Source organism: Corvus brachyrhynchos, unplaced genomic scaffold (assembly GCF_000691975.1).
Source record: "Corvus brachyrhynchos isolate BGI_N302 unplaced genomic scaffold, ASM69197v1 scaffold245, whole genome shotgun sequence".
Lineage (NCBI taxonomy): Eukaryota > Metazoa > Chordata > Aves > Passeriformes > Corvidae > Corvus > Corvus brachyrhynchos.
Genome location: NW_008238988.1, coordinates 478,843 through 493,087, shown reverse-complemented (window position 1 = coordinate 493,087; position 14,245 = coordinate 478,843). Strand labels below are relative to the sequence as shown.

The 14,245-nt window shown below is 40.9% G+C and overlaps 1 long non-coding RNA gene across 1 annotated transcript in view; it reads left to right on the top strand.

The window, feature by feature from the left end:
• Positions 1–14,211, top strand: part of LOC108447821 — an 88,820-nt gene extending 74,609 nt beyond the window's left edge. The window contains exons 4-5 of the long non-coding RNA XR_001863515.1: positions 8,804–11,099; positions 12,052–14,211. This is a non-coding gene — a long non-coding RNA (uncharacterized LOC108447821). The remainder of the gene's footprint in view (positions 1–8,803; positions 11,100–12,051) is intronic.
• Positions 14,212–14,245: the final 34 nt, after the last annotated feature.

Sequence of the window (14,245 nt, the reverse complement as noted above, 5' to 3'; positions counted from 1 at the left end):
CCTTGCTGGTAGTTTTTGTCCTTTGATGCCTCTAGGTAGAAAGACTAAGAATGGACCCGACTTTTTGGGCCTTTTGATCTTCAGATCCTCCAATGGAGATGTTTTCCCCTCCATGCTGTTGGTTGAGATACACTCCATACTTTATGTGGTTTCCTCCTCCCAGCCTCCCACAGCTAATGATAATCCTCCACTGCCTTGGCAAGAATGGCTGGGTTGACCCATCTGTCTCACTTAACTAATTAGGGATTGGTTGGTTGTGATTCAGACTTTCAGTTTATTTTAAATTAGGCAGGTTAACCTGCAATCTGTGGTCTCCCATAGTATACTGAAAACCAACATTTTTAATTTCAAGTAAACAATACAAATCCAAATTCAACCTGCAATAAAAAAACAAAACCTGCAGATGTGTTTGCTCTGGTAATTGTTCTGTGTATCATAGGAGAGATATTTAAATGGCTTTCCATTGGGGAGTATGTTACCTATATAAAGACATTTAAAATGAAAATAAAAAAAAATATAATGGACAAATGCTTTGTTTCATGGAGTAGACAGGCCAGTTAGCCACCTGATTTTGTATTCTAACCCCTTCCAGGATGAACTTCTCCCACTAATTCCTCCACACAAATCTCTTGTCATGTGGCTGGATACTAGGGAGTCACACCCCATTGCCTAATCCTGGGTACATTTGGCCGAGGATAACAAATTGTCTGTTGTGGTCCCATAGTGGTCTTTAACTTGACAGAGTGCTCTCCAAGCAGCATCAGTAGCCACCAGCTGCTCCCTCCTGTTGGTTCTGTTCTGGCTATCCTGGCTCCTGCTCAGCTCATACCAGTGCATTTAATCAAATTACCACCTGTCACTTCTCCATTTCTGGGCTGCACAAGCCAGCAGGACACAGCCAGGTTCAATCCCAGTCCTGCTGCAGCCAATGGCAAAGCTACTATCAACCTCGGACAGATGAGATATTCCCTCACTATTCCATGAGATGCTATACAGTTATGGAGATCCCTGTTTGTAAGGGCTGGATAGGCAGTACCCTGTACCACATGGAAAGTCAGTTTGGACTCTGTTGGAGGCTGTGAAGGATGACAATGACTGGATTTTTAATGTTAGTGAATTGAGTGAAATACATGGGTAAGGACTGTGGGTGAAATCCCCCTTCCTTGTGCAGGTGTCAGGCTTGAAAGGTGCTCAGGATGCACACTTCTTGCTGCAGCTGGGGAGATTCTGGTGACAAAAACACCTGTATGGACCAAGGCCACTGCTAAAAATCTTGTGCAGAATAAAATAGACCTCATGTCTGTGGGCAGGTTGGATGTAAAGTACCTACTGCTATGACCATGAACAGCCATAGACCGATGTGCTCTGCCTTGAGAGCTCTGTTCCCAAGTCCAGGCACCACTCTCTAAACTCTTCAGAAGGTGTTGAGTTTTGTCTTAAAAGCAGCTGAACTTATTCTGCTCTGCTGTTCTCACTGACAGGCTGTTTCAGACCCTAATTGCTGTGGTGATTAGGAAACCTCTTTTAATTTCCAACCTAAATGTATTCATGGCCAATTTATATTCATTTGTTCTGGTGCCAGTATTGGTCATTAAGTCAAATAGTTCTTTTGTCTTCTGGTGTTTATCCTCAAGATAGATTTGTAGAGAGAATCTTCTCCCTTTCACCAACTATTTTGCTAGTCTCCTCTTGTAAAAACTGGTTCTTCATCCTGACTGATCTCTCTTCTCCAATTTGAAGTCAGCTGTAGCCAGACAGACAGAAAACCAGAAATCTTTTCTGCCTTTAGTGGTTATACCTTAAGTAAGTGCATTTACTTTGTGGATTAATTGGTGAAGCTTTACCATTCTCCTCGTGTATCCTATTCTTCATATTTTTGTGTGCAGAAGATAGCTGAATAATCTGGTTCCATCATTAGAAAGATTTGTGAAGGACACCAGCCGTATGTCCTGCTGTAGTTAAACTGCTGTATTTCATTTGTCTTGGACCATGGATAATGCTGAGACTTTGCTCTAGGCTGTATTTTCTCATGTGGTGTTCTTGATCTCTCCCTCCTGTCTTCTCTCCTATTTTTTTTGGCAGGGGGAAGCCCTTAAGAGGGTAGTCCATGGGGTGGTGTGTAAGATCAAGCCCTGCCTTTCTTCCTGAGTTTTCTTCCTGTCTGCCAGCACAGTTGTGTTCAGCTGGAGGATCATACTGAGTATTTCCAGCTGCTCAGACATCTCTTTGCTTTTCAGAAGTCTGAATTTCCTCTTTGCTGGCACAGATTTAAATGCCTTTCATTAGGCCTTGGTCTTCATCACACAAAATATCAGCAGTACATTCAGTTTTCATGATGAAGAGCAGTCCTACTGGGAGAACATCAGTGAACTTCTGAGCTAAAACTGGTAAGCTTTGAGGGTTGTTCACTGGTGTTGGCAAGACTCTGGAACAGTTCCCTGCAGGTCTAATTATTTTTACTAGACAAACTCCCATTGCAATGAATGGGAAGTTTGGACTGTACCGTGATTTCAATGGAATTTATGCTGCAAGACTCGTGTTGGAATAACATAACATGCCATGAGAAGGGACTGCACTGGGAGAGGAACATGCTTGCTGGTGTGCCTCGTGTAATGATCTAGCAATAGTTCAAGGTCACATTTCGACTCTATATTGTTTTAATTTGCAGTGTCTTGGCAGTGCGAGCAGTCACATTTGTTAGCGTTTGAAAAGAACAAAGGAAATTAAATATGCAAGAGCATTAGAGTACATTTCAGCATTTGACATAAAACCACAAAATTAAAGCAATCCAGACATGTGCCTGCTTCTCTGCTTGTTTGCATCAACATGCCCCCCAGCTTCAGCTCTGTGACACCTACCACTTCGAAGGGACAGTTCTGTGAGTTTGTGATGATTAAGAGTAATTTAAAAGTGATACAAGAATGAGCTGTGGTGACAGTCTTATGCTTCAAACTTGTTTCTTCTATTTTCTTTTTCTTCTTTTAAAATCCTCCCTAGCATCAGGGTAGGACTGGCTTTATTCACGGAGCCTGACTTACAGGAGGTCCTTGTGTCTGCTGTGTTCAAGGTCAACATGGTAGAGACTATGAGAGAACTTATTCTTGGTTTTGACAGTGTTTTTTCTTGATTTGCCTTGAGTTCCTCCACACTTTCTTTTTTTCCTGTGCTTTCAGAAGTGGTAGGGGTGTGGAGGAGTGGGTTGTTCCCAAAATATTGCCTGCCATTTGGTAGCCTGTGCAACAGTTGGCATGTTTGTGTCACAAGTACTCCTGCTTCCTTACGTATTTCTGGACTATATGTTTTCCTGGACCTCATCTTTGGAAAGGTCTTTTTTTCTCATCCTGCCAAAATATAGGATGAGTTAGGATTGTTTGTGTTTTCTGAGAGCTGATACAGAAGGGAATTTCAGTTTCTGTGCTGCTAGTTTTTCTTTGAAACCTCTTAAATTTCTATGTTCCCAAAGAAGTTATTTGTGAATTTGTTCAACTCAAAATGCTTTTCACCTCAAAAACTTAGTGAAGAAGATGTTTAACCAGCTCTCCAATGTATTCTTCTCGGAGCCAGTACAAGAAAACCTCTTAATATCCCTGATCCATATTCTTGGAGCTGGTACACTCCCTCCTTGTAAATAAGTCCTGATGTGTGTTGCAGCAGCCCAGTGTTCTCCTGTTGCATGTGCTACACCCAAGCTGTGAGTCAAGGAGAACACTTGATCTTCAGACCTCAAATCTGCTCTGTCTCCTCTGCTGTTAATGAAGGCTGGAGTGTCTTAGAGTTGAGCCTTGAGAAAGAAGCTTAAGTAAAACACTGCAAGTCAGAGCTGACCACAACATCTTTTCCTGCCTTAAACTCCCAATTTAGAGAAATAGGCAGAATAGCACTCCCTTTCTTTCTGCCTGAGTCTGCCCTATCTGTTTGGATTGCAGGATATCTGGGACTTCCATTATTCTTGTACACCGTCTGGCATCATGGGAACACAAAAATTTCCAGATGGCTCAGACATGATGACAATAAAATATTGAATGGTGATAGTAGGGAGATTGTTTGTTAAAGTCAGAGCCTTTAGAATACAATTTGATCCAGGCAGTAGAGATGCAACTGGCCATTATCGTTCAGATACAATGTTGGTAGTCCCAGCACTACATGCCCCAGTTCTGATGATTGGTGAAAGATTTATAAACAGAATAACAAAACACAAGACCTTGGAGGTTGTATCAGGGAAGTACTTTGGAGAAGTAAAACGTTACTCTATGCTTTTGTTGCTGTGGGCACCCTCCAGTTATTGTTATGAAGCTGAGATTATTGGCTCAATAATTAATTAATTGATTTACAAATTAAGGGTGAAATGCATCAGGGTGCATTTTTTTTATGTGAGAAAATGCTATGTTATAACTTTCAGATTACTCATGTGCTAAGTGCACAAAGTTAAGGTAGTTTCACTTTGGTCTGTCAGTCAATAACTTCAATGAGCAGAGGCTGTGGAGAGGAGAAAGAGAACTAAAGGAAAACTTCCTACTGACTGATCCTCTGCTTATGAGTTGCACTTACAAAAGCCAAAGGAGAATAGTCTGCTCACAGAGAGAGCATCTAACAGTGCTGTTGACAGCCAAGATCGTGAGAAAATAGCAACGGGTTGTTTTAATCAATACAGAAGGAGAGGTAATTGATTTTAGGGATAGCAAGAGGTTACTCAGCCAATAATTAACCACCTTATCAAAGTTTTATGGTAAAACCATGGATTATGTTGAACTCAGAGTCCTGACTCTTTGAGGAGAGTTCAGATCTGGATTTTCCCCTTCCCCAGTGCTCTTTCACTGCTGACATGCTGCCACAGTCAGTGCCCTTTGTTCTTTTTCACAGGCAAAGGGATTTGCTTCTGCTACAGCACTGACACAGAGGATCTGGGAAGAGCTGCCATGTCAGTGTGTGGTGGGAGAGAGAGCCAGAGCTGCCCAGGAAACGCTTATGCTGAGTCTCTTTTACTCTGAGTTTCTCTACATTAAAAGGGAGCAGGGGAGTTGCAAGGTACTCCAGTGTCCAGTCCTTTAGGAGCATTTAAAGGGCCCTTGTTGTTAATGGTGCCCCTTCTCAAGGCACAAATATTCAGTGGTGCAATTATGACTGAGGCAGTTGGTGAAATGAAGCAGGTGGAAATCCTGTTGCCAGAGTTTGAGGGTTCTGGAGTGCTGTCTTCATTCCCATGATTAACCTTCTCTGCACACTTGACCATTCAGCTCAGAGTGCAAAATAATTTGTGGGATGTCCTTTCTTTATCATTTCTGCCACTGTCATTTCTGACTCATTACTGTGTCTAAACAAAGGACTGTATTTAGAAAGAATATTTTGTTTCTTAAGGTAATGAGTCCATTCCATTCCAGTGATGCTCTGAATGAGATTAATCTGTACTCTACTGGGATCACAGTTTGTTTCTGCTACAGTACTGAGCAGAGCCTCAGAAAAGACCAAGACCCTTTCAGACTTTGATAAACCCAGATAATGAGAAAGTTCCTTCCCTGTTTATGGCTGGCAGAACATGTTTGATCAGTCTTTTTTCAGCAAAAAGTATTTTTGCCAAACCAAATCTGTATGGGGAAAAACCTACTGAAGAGGCAGAGAGATGTTCCACATTTGTGAGAAAGAAAATGTATTTAATCTTGTTTTACAACAAGTGGGCTCAAATATGACAGGACCAAATGAAACACTCAGTATCTCTTAGTAAGTCTGTGACAGAGCTAGAATCTCAATTTTGCTGCTCTAAGCCCTAATTCTGGAGTTTAAAACACAGAATCATCTTGTTCATTCTTCATACCTTTAAACATAGCTTGATCCTAGTAGTTCCCTGGACTCTGCGTAATGGGTGAGCAGCCACAAAAATGTTAATTGCATGCCTGGCTTTCCTGTTCCTGATGAATATCACTCAAGCCTTGTGCCTCGGTTTCTTTAATTATAAGATAAAGTTAATGATGCCACCTCAGTTTTGCATAATTCCAGAAGTGTTACATGTTGTTACTTTTATTGCTGAACACTCGGGACCAAGACCTGTGGCTGTTACTTGACACTGTTAAAATTGAAGGATTATTTGCAAGTTAATGCATTACATTTGTGGGGACGAGTCAGTGCCATCTGTGAAGGTCTGTAAGAGCTGTGGTAAGGTCCTGCCCTAGCACAGTTTTTACATGCTTCTTCTCTTGCCTTCAGAGAAGTTCTTCTTTTCATAATGTTTGGCATGTGCTGAAGTATCTACATGAATTGAAAGGTAAGAACAGAGGATGTGATGCCAATCTTTTTTTGTGTGCCTTGCAATACTCTCTTTGAGGGTTGCACAAGAAATTGTGGGCATCAACATGCAGATACAGGGAAGATGTGTTTGGAATTCTAATGCTGTTGTTTATGCACAGACAAGTCAAACTGTTCTCAGGGTATTTCAGTATAAAGCATAAAAGTTTCTAATTAAACTTATAAATCAAGAACACATGCACTGAAAATATTTCCCGCTGCTGGATGCAAAGAGTATTTATGTGATGTGCCAAAGAGCAAAAGGTGCTGTATGAGATGCAAGTAGTTGTTGCAGATTGCATATTGAAATACTGAAGGCATACAAGGCAGTTGGTAAAAAGAATCTTGTCCATATTGATAAGCCTGGTCACAGACATGTATTTATTTTTACTTTAGAGTACATGGGTGTGTGTCTTTGCCTAATGTAAGGAAGAGAACTCTATATATCTGGTTTCTCTTGTTAATTATTAGGTGTCCCTCTATTAGGAAAAAAAATTGCCATTGAGCTGAAATTCAAAGTCACCATTCTTAGTCAAAAACCAGAGAAGGAGTAGTCAGACTAACTTGTCTCAATGTGTATGTAATCCCCAGCTGCCTTCCTTGATTCAGATCAAAATATAGGCTGTCAGGTTTTGTTATGCTGTATTAAAACATTTTATTGGAGATTGGACTAGAATCAGTATCATGAGGATGGGACATAAACTTGTTATTTTCTGTTGCTGTTCTGAACTTGAAAAAGAGACAGTTCTGCAAACAGATCTATCTGAATATTCCTGTGTGTTTCCTTATCAGACCAGTCCATGTCCCAGGAGCTAGTGTACAATGGACCCAGAATGATCAGACTGGTATTAAGCATTTGGTTGTGCTGTTGTTTTTATTTTTTTGTTGTTGTTGTTTTTTTGGGTCTTTTTTGTTTTTGGTTTTTTTTTTAATGTGTGTGTGTGGAGGGGGTGGTTGTTCTTATTGTTTGTGGCTTTTTTGGTGGGGCTTTTTTGTGTTTTGGTTTTTTTTCTAAATCAGGAGCGTGACATTTGACCTGCTGGTTGGTGAATCCTGCTGCTAGGAGTAAACCTGACCCTCAATAATTAGTGCTAGAGAGCTTCATTTGGCCTCCAGCTCTGTGAGGAAAGGTTAAAGTGTTGTGATGCTGTTCAAAATCCATTAACCAAACAGAGTCTTAAGGAGCCTTTGGACTTCCTGACCTTAGCCAATCTCTAACAAACAAATTCTCTAAGCTAATCAATGAAACAGAGTAACTTTGTGGTCTTTACGTCCACCTACTCTTTAGTGGTTCTAATCCAAAGCCCGAACAGGAGTGATTTCCTCGTATTATTAACACAGAGGCTGATAACCCTCTGAGCTGTGTTTTGCCCATCTTGCCAGGAACCCCTTGTCCCAGATATTATTTTTATGACTCCAGGGATATGCAGTTCTGCTAGTAGCACTGCTAGGCCTGGTAAACACATCCACCCTTTTGGAGCCTAAAAGTGCTTGGCTGGCCCAGCAGTAGGTGAGGTGTTCACAATGACAGCTGCAACAACATGAAAACTCTCTGTCAACAGCACATGCCATCTTCCTGTGAACGCATAAGAAAAAGGCACATGAATTATGAGTAAATACTGACAGGCTTGAAGCCTGAGAGAAGGGATGAGTAAGTCATATCTCTGCCATAGATGCAGACATAATGAAAAATCTCAGGTTTCTTGGGGACACACAGAAGATCCCAGTGGTCTTGGCATTACGAGGAGGCCCATCAAACAGCATTAGCAGACTAATTAAATGTGCAGCTTAAACTTAATTTTCTTGGTAGCATTAAGACAGATTAAACATTATTCATTTGGTGTTGTCCTTGCTTCTGAGCATTTTTCACTCCTCTTCCCACCTTGTCATTTTGTTTCAATCAGTAATATTACTGGGTTTAGTTTAGGAAATGCACCTGAGCAGGATTTGAAAATAGGATTTTCTGAGCAAACCTTCGTAACTTACAGCACCTGGGTTCCTATTTTGCATAAGAAAAATACTCCTTCTTTTAATGAAATAGGTTAATTATGCAAAGTGTGAACATAGTGGCTAAGTGGAGAAAATTTGCTAATCTGTAAATGAGGAGGAGGATCTGTTCTATAAATTGCTCTTTCTGTATTTCTCTGTTTCTTCTTCTGCCATATAAATTTGGTGAAATTTATAAATTTTATAAATAAATTTGTGTACCGGCACCAATATGAAACTGTAGGAGTGCCAAGTATTTAGATTAGATATAAGGAAGAAATTCTTCGCTGGGTGGGTGGTGAGACACTGACATGGGTTTCCCAGAGAAGCTGTGGATGCCCGATCCCTGGGAGAACTCAAGACAAGACTGGACAGGACTTGGAGCAACCTGGTCTAGTGAAACGTGTCCCTGTCCATGAGAGGGGAGGGGTGGAACAGGATGATCTTTAATGTCCCTTTCAACTAAAACTATTCAGTGATTCTGTCATAACTATACTGATTTGTGCTTCTGCTTTGTTTTCTGACACATCTTGATCTACAGGCAAATCCAGGTCCTGCAAATGGATGCCCAGCTGCTGATTGCATCTGTGGTGAGAGTCTGGCAGACATGTCTGTTAATTGATTATATGGGATCTGTTCTTTTGGACTTGAATTCTAGCATTCTGTCCCAAGGATTTGGTGGTGTCTTCAGTCTGTCAGGAGGTGAAGGTCTAGACATCATATTAAAACTTGTATGTTCAGTGACAGAAAGAGTTCAGACTTTGACTTCTGGGCATCTGCATGCTGACATGATCTTTAATCACGTTATTATGTACTGCCTTTCCACCTGAGTCCCTAGGTAGATTAGCAACTATAAAATCTCTGAAAGAGAACAAATTATAGAGTGACCTGAAAAAGATGGTTGTGATTATTTCCATTTTGTGAAATGAATGGTCTGATACAGAGTAGGGTACTGGGGCACCTTCAAGCTAAAGTAGTCGGCTACCTTTTAATTCCTTTTATGTGTCCTTGAAATCTACCATTAGTCATTACTGCACCAGGAATCCCGAAACATTGCATTCTCTGACCTCTTGAATATAGCCAGCAAAATCTTCTGGAACATGATGAGTCCCAGGATACATGGGAGGACTTTTTTCATTGAATCCTTTTTTGGGTTTTTTTTGCATGTCTATTGTTGACATTTTTTTCTGAGTGGATGCTTGTATATTTTATTTTCCATATCCAGCTGAGTCTGTTGGATCTGAAAGGTTGCTCTCCTGCTTCTGCAACTTATTCATTGCTGTAATCCCACTGTAATAATACAGAGGGAGTTGGTCAAGAGAAGTGTTAGACAATTTCTGTGATTGCTGCTTTTGCCTTATTTGCACTGCATGATTTTTTCTTAGTGGAAATTCTCAGAAATGCTTTGTGCTTCATAGTTGTAGAAGAAGGGACAGATCCAGCTTGAAGAAACACATAGTCTGCTAGGTCTATGCAGGAAAAAAGGAGAAACCAGAAGTATCTTTCTGTCCAAATCAACAAAATTCATAAAGATCATCAGAACAAGAGGAGGGTTTTAACCATGCTTCGGCATGGGTTAGGTGCGGGCTCACAGCTGGGGCCGCACAAGGAGGATGGAGTGAATTAGAGGGGGTTTTAAGGTCTCCTCCCTCGATTTCCTTACAGCAGCCTCTCTCCAGTCACCCATCCAGGGCACTCATTCAAGACTTTGCTTTGTAACTTGAGGGACCATGAACGGGGAGCAGATGAATGCTCGCAAAGAGGTGGTGATTGATGCAGCTGTGTGGCTGGACCTGCACGACTCATGTGAAGCTCTTGGATTGTTTCTGCCTTTGAAACCTTGCTCCTGTAATGACAGTGTGAAAAATGAAAACTTTCCCAGTACCCATGCCTTTCAATGCTCACAAATGCTATTCACAAGCCTGAGAGTAGTAAGGTAATACATCTGATTTCAAAGAGATGGACAACTTAATTGGTATATAAATTTAGAGCTAATAATGCATATTTTTTTTTGTAATATATTCTGTATACTTTGTGTGCTAGCTGGGTAATTTGTTTCTGCCTTCTACCTTAGGAAGCAGGGGGATGGTGCTATTTATCTTATTTCTTGTGGGAGACTTTTGTAAAACGTTTGCTGGGCTGCTGACTGAGTGCGTAATAAAACAGTCATTGCAATTTTTACTAATCTGAAGCCATTTTCTTTAAGAAGCACAGAATACAGAACATCACTTGAACAGACAAAGTACATTTAGTTTGGGACTGGTGTATAAATTTTCCAAAGAGAAGAGCTAATCAAAGAGTGATGTTTATGGAATAATAATGTGATTGAAACTGTCTGATTTATTTACTGATATAAGTAATGCTGAAAATGGGATTTTGAGAAGCAAATTCTCTGTGAGTGAAATTCTGCTTCCACACTTCTGAATTATAACTTGTATACCAGGTATTGTAAGGACTCTGAAGGGGCTTAACAGGTGAAAAACAACTGTATGGCCCATTAGATGAAGAAAATTGTGATCCTAACAGGAGGGCACAAAGAAGATGTGGGGGTTGATATGAAGCTGTGGTTTGCATCCCTCTCCTTCCCACCAAAACAAAGGCACCACTATGAAACTCATCTTCCCCTCCACAAGTGTCAAACGTGTTTCTTTGGTTGTGCCTCCTCATGCATGCACATGTACTTGCATATGTTTATATGTAAATAAAACCAAATTGCTTATCACTAGGAGACTCTCTGCTGTGCCTGCTGAGAGAACAGCTTACCTGCGTGACAAATACAAGTCATGTCATTTGAAGTGCTCCTGGAACATGCTCATTTTCCTTCAACAAGGAGCAAGGTACAAATGATGTTAAAATTGCAATGAAATGTCAACTTCATGCTTTGCCACAGGGACAAATTAAATTTTTTTTTAAAGTTAGGAAGTAATAAAGCCTTGCCTCCCCAGCATCCCTTGTTCAGCATATGCTCATGAACTGATGGAGGACAGGTTTGTGTCTGACAGAGCTCTCTGCTTTCCTGCAGTGTGTTTTCTATCTTGTGGAACAAACAAAAGGTTTTGTGATATTACCATCACCATTACCATTACCATTGTTATTGCTTTTTACTTCATTTAATGGATTCCCAGTGTCCTCCTCTCTGCAACGCAGCCTGTGTCAGCACTGTTAACTATTAAGTTGTTTATTATTTATTATGTGTTAAATGCTGACAATGTGACGTGCAAAGGATGTAGGCTGAAAGAGAGGCATTTATGCAGATGTGATTTATGCTTTCTGCAAGCTGTCTTTGTAAGAATTCTGAGCTTTCATATTTGCAAATCTCAGGTTGGTGGGTTTTACAGGCTATTCAGCTAATTCAGTCCCATCTTTCAAACATCTGTCGCCTCTGAAAAGTTCTCAGTGTAAAGAGGAAACTGTTATTTATAAGAAGAAGCTGTCAAAGATCAGCTATGTTCAACAATCTAAAGCATCGCTTACGTACATCAGCACTAAACTATGCTCATTTGGATAGCATGAATGACTAATTTTAGCTTAAAATTGGAAGCAATTATAGGTTCAGGAAGAAAAGTAGGGCTGTATGTCATTAGTAATTGATTTCTTTTGTGGAAGAGCTTGAAACGAACATTTAAAAAGAAAAAACATTGTTAAGTGATGTAACCTGTGGCGTGCAATACGCAGATGTTTCACAGACTTGTGTGTGTGTATCTCAGGTGGATGGATATTTCTGTTGTCATTCCCCCTCTTCCCTACAGCTTCCTAAAAAATTCTGCTTCCCCACCCTGTGTCTTTCAGCTTCTGTGAAACCCTCAAGTTGATGATAGCTCACACTGGGAATGTTGTGCAACTGGTGTACAAAGAGGACAGCGGTGCAGGAAGCTGTAAGTTGCTTGGTAAGATGTTGTGGGCAGGTTTCAATACCTCAAGGTCTTAAAAGTAAATAACTGTCCCACCTGTGCATCTTATGGTGAATTACAGCAGGAGAGTCCAACAGAACAGTGATCTGAGCACTAATGAGGGAAACTGAGAAGCTTGAGTACAATGTCTGTAGGGCAAGAACTGACTGTGGTAAAGCACTCCTCCTGCTTCTCCCCTTCCCTGCTTCTTGGAACAGCATGTGGTCTTTCAAGGGAGTGGTCCTTGGCAGTCTAGGAAACAGCTACTGGGTCAGGAATCCTGACCTCTCTCAAATTAGTCAGATCGAAGAAATTGCCCTGCACTTATTTCTCACTGAAACTTGCCTTCTGTGGCAAGGAGTCACCAGAATGCTCAGACCAGCTGCTGGGACCGAGCTGTCATTCTTTCTGCTGCACACCCAGTGCTATATTCTCCTTCTTAGAGAATTTAAGGGCTGGGAAAAGGAATTAAGAATATTGCCCACAGGACTGATGTTATGCAGGATCCCTTCATTGGTTACTATCTCTAGGAATGCTTTGGGCTGGTAAAATAAAGCATATTTGCCTGAGAGGAGCCAGCAAGTGGGGAGAGGAATGATGAAGTGATTATTGTGTCTGGAAGCTAGAATTTCAAGGACTCTGTTGGATGTCTTCTCTGGGAGAAGTTACATTTACATGGTCTTTTGCAAACAGATGTTATCTGTGAGTCTGGGTTGATGAGTTTAAGCTCAGTGTTGTGCTAATATGATGATGTGACTTTTGGATTAGTCTAGATCATGTCAGGTTATTTCAGTGTGTGGATGAGGTGAGCGAGTATCTGTCTGCACAAAATCACATCAGCCTGCTGGGTGGGATGCAGTTCCTCAAGCATTATACAATTTGAGGCCTTTTCAGGTGTGTGAGGGTATCCAAGACAGCCACTAAGGGCCTGGCAGCAACAACACAGGACCTACATCTGACCCAGGCTGCAGCAGCCAAACAGAATTCCTGAGGGCATCTCAGAAGGGCTGAACACCCATGTGAACCATGTGCCTGCTTGGCTGTCCAGAGGGTTGAGGAGCAGACCTGTAACAAATGCCCAACTTCTCATATGTCTGCCTGGGAGAGATGGCCTGCCCTCCAAGGCTAAATAGGATTTGCTGTCCCTTTTTCTAAGAGAAGTCCATCTAGAAAATGACAGGCCTGCATGTGGCCAGGAAACATAAAGCCAGAGGTGTTCTGTGGAGTTCTAGTTTAAAAGACATACACATGCAGAGAAGTTGGCTAAAAAAAGAAGGATTTCTAGTTTTCTGAATACTTTGTTATTTGATTTGGCTTCAAAGTTGGCAGGATTATTAATTTCATGAGCAGCCGAGGGATGAAAAGGCCCTTACTTCAAATCTTGGAGGATATCTGCCAAGTACATCTGCCTTGGGACTAGCACACCTTGCTAGCCAAGACAGCAGAACTGTGAGGAGTCCAGAGTTCACTCAAGAGTCTTTTGTGGATTAGATCAATATTTGTCAGGACATTTTTTAACCAAAATTTTTACTCGGCAAGCCATTTTGGATGACCTTTTTTTCAGCCAAAGATTTCCAAGAATCTCTGCTTGCAGAGTCTGAACCACACACAGGAGACATTTGCCATGACTGTTTCTTTCCTTAGGACTCTTTATGGCAAGAAAAATGACACAAAGATTCCATTTATTTCATTTTTGAAATTCATAGGTAAGATTTATGAATGCCTCTGACAGGTCGTAGGCTGGTCTCCAATCACTATACCTCACTTTCCTAAAGACAAAAAAGTTCTGTGCAAAATTCTTATGGAAGAACAAAATACATTTTTGTACTCAGGCACTCAATAACTTTCTCTGACTACTTTAAAACTTATGCTAAAGACGTAGTTATATTGAAATTAGCTAGTTTGATGTCTCAACTTTCTGGCTACCTCATGGTGTCTGCTGTATTTCTGTAGTGTACGGCTTCTGACCATACCTAATCAGGACAAAATTTGGATCTAGCTTTGAAAAATAATACCTCTCTATATTAAAAAGTATTGCAAAAATATTTAAAGTAAAACAATCTAAAAGATAACCTCACTTACTCCCCCCCCCC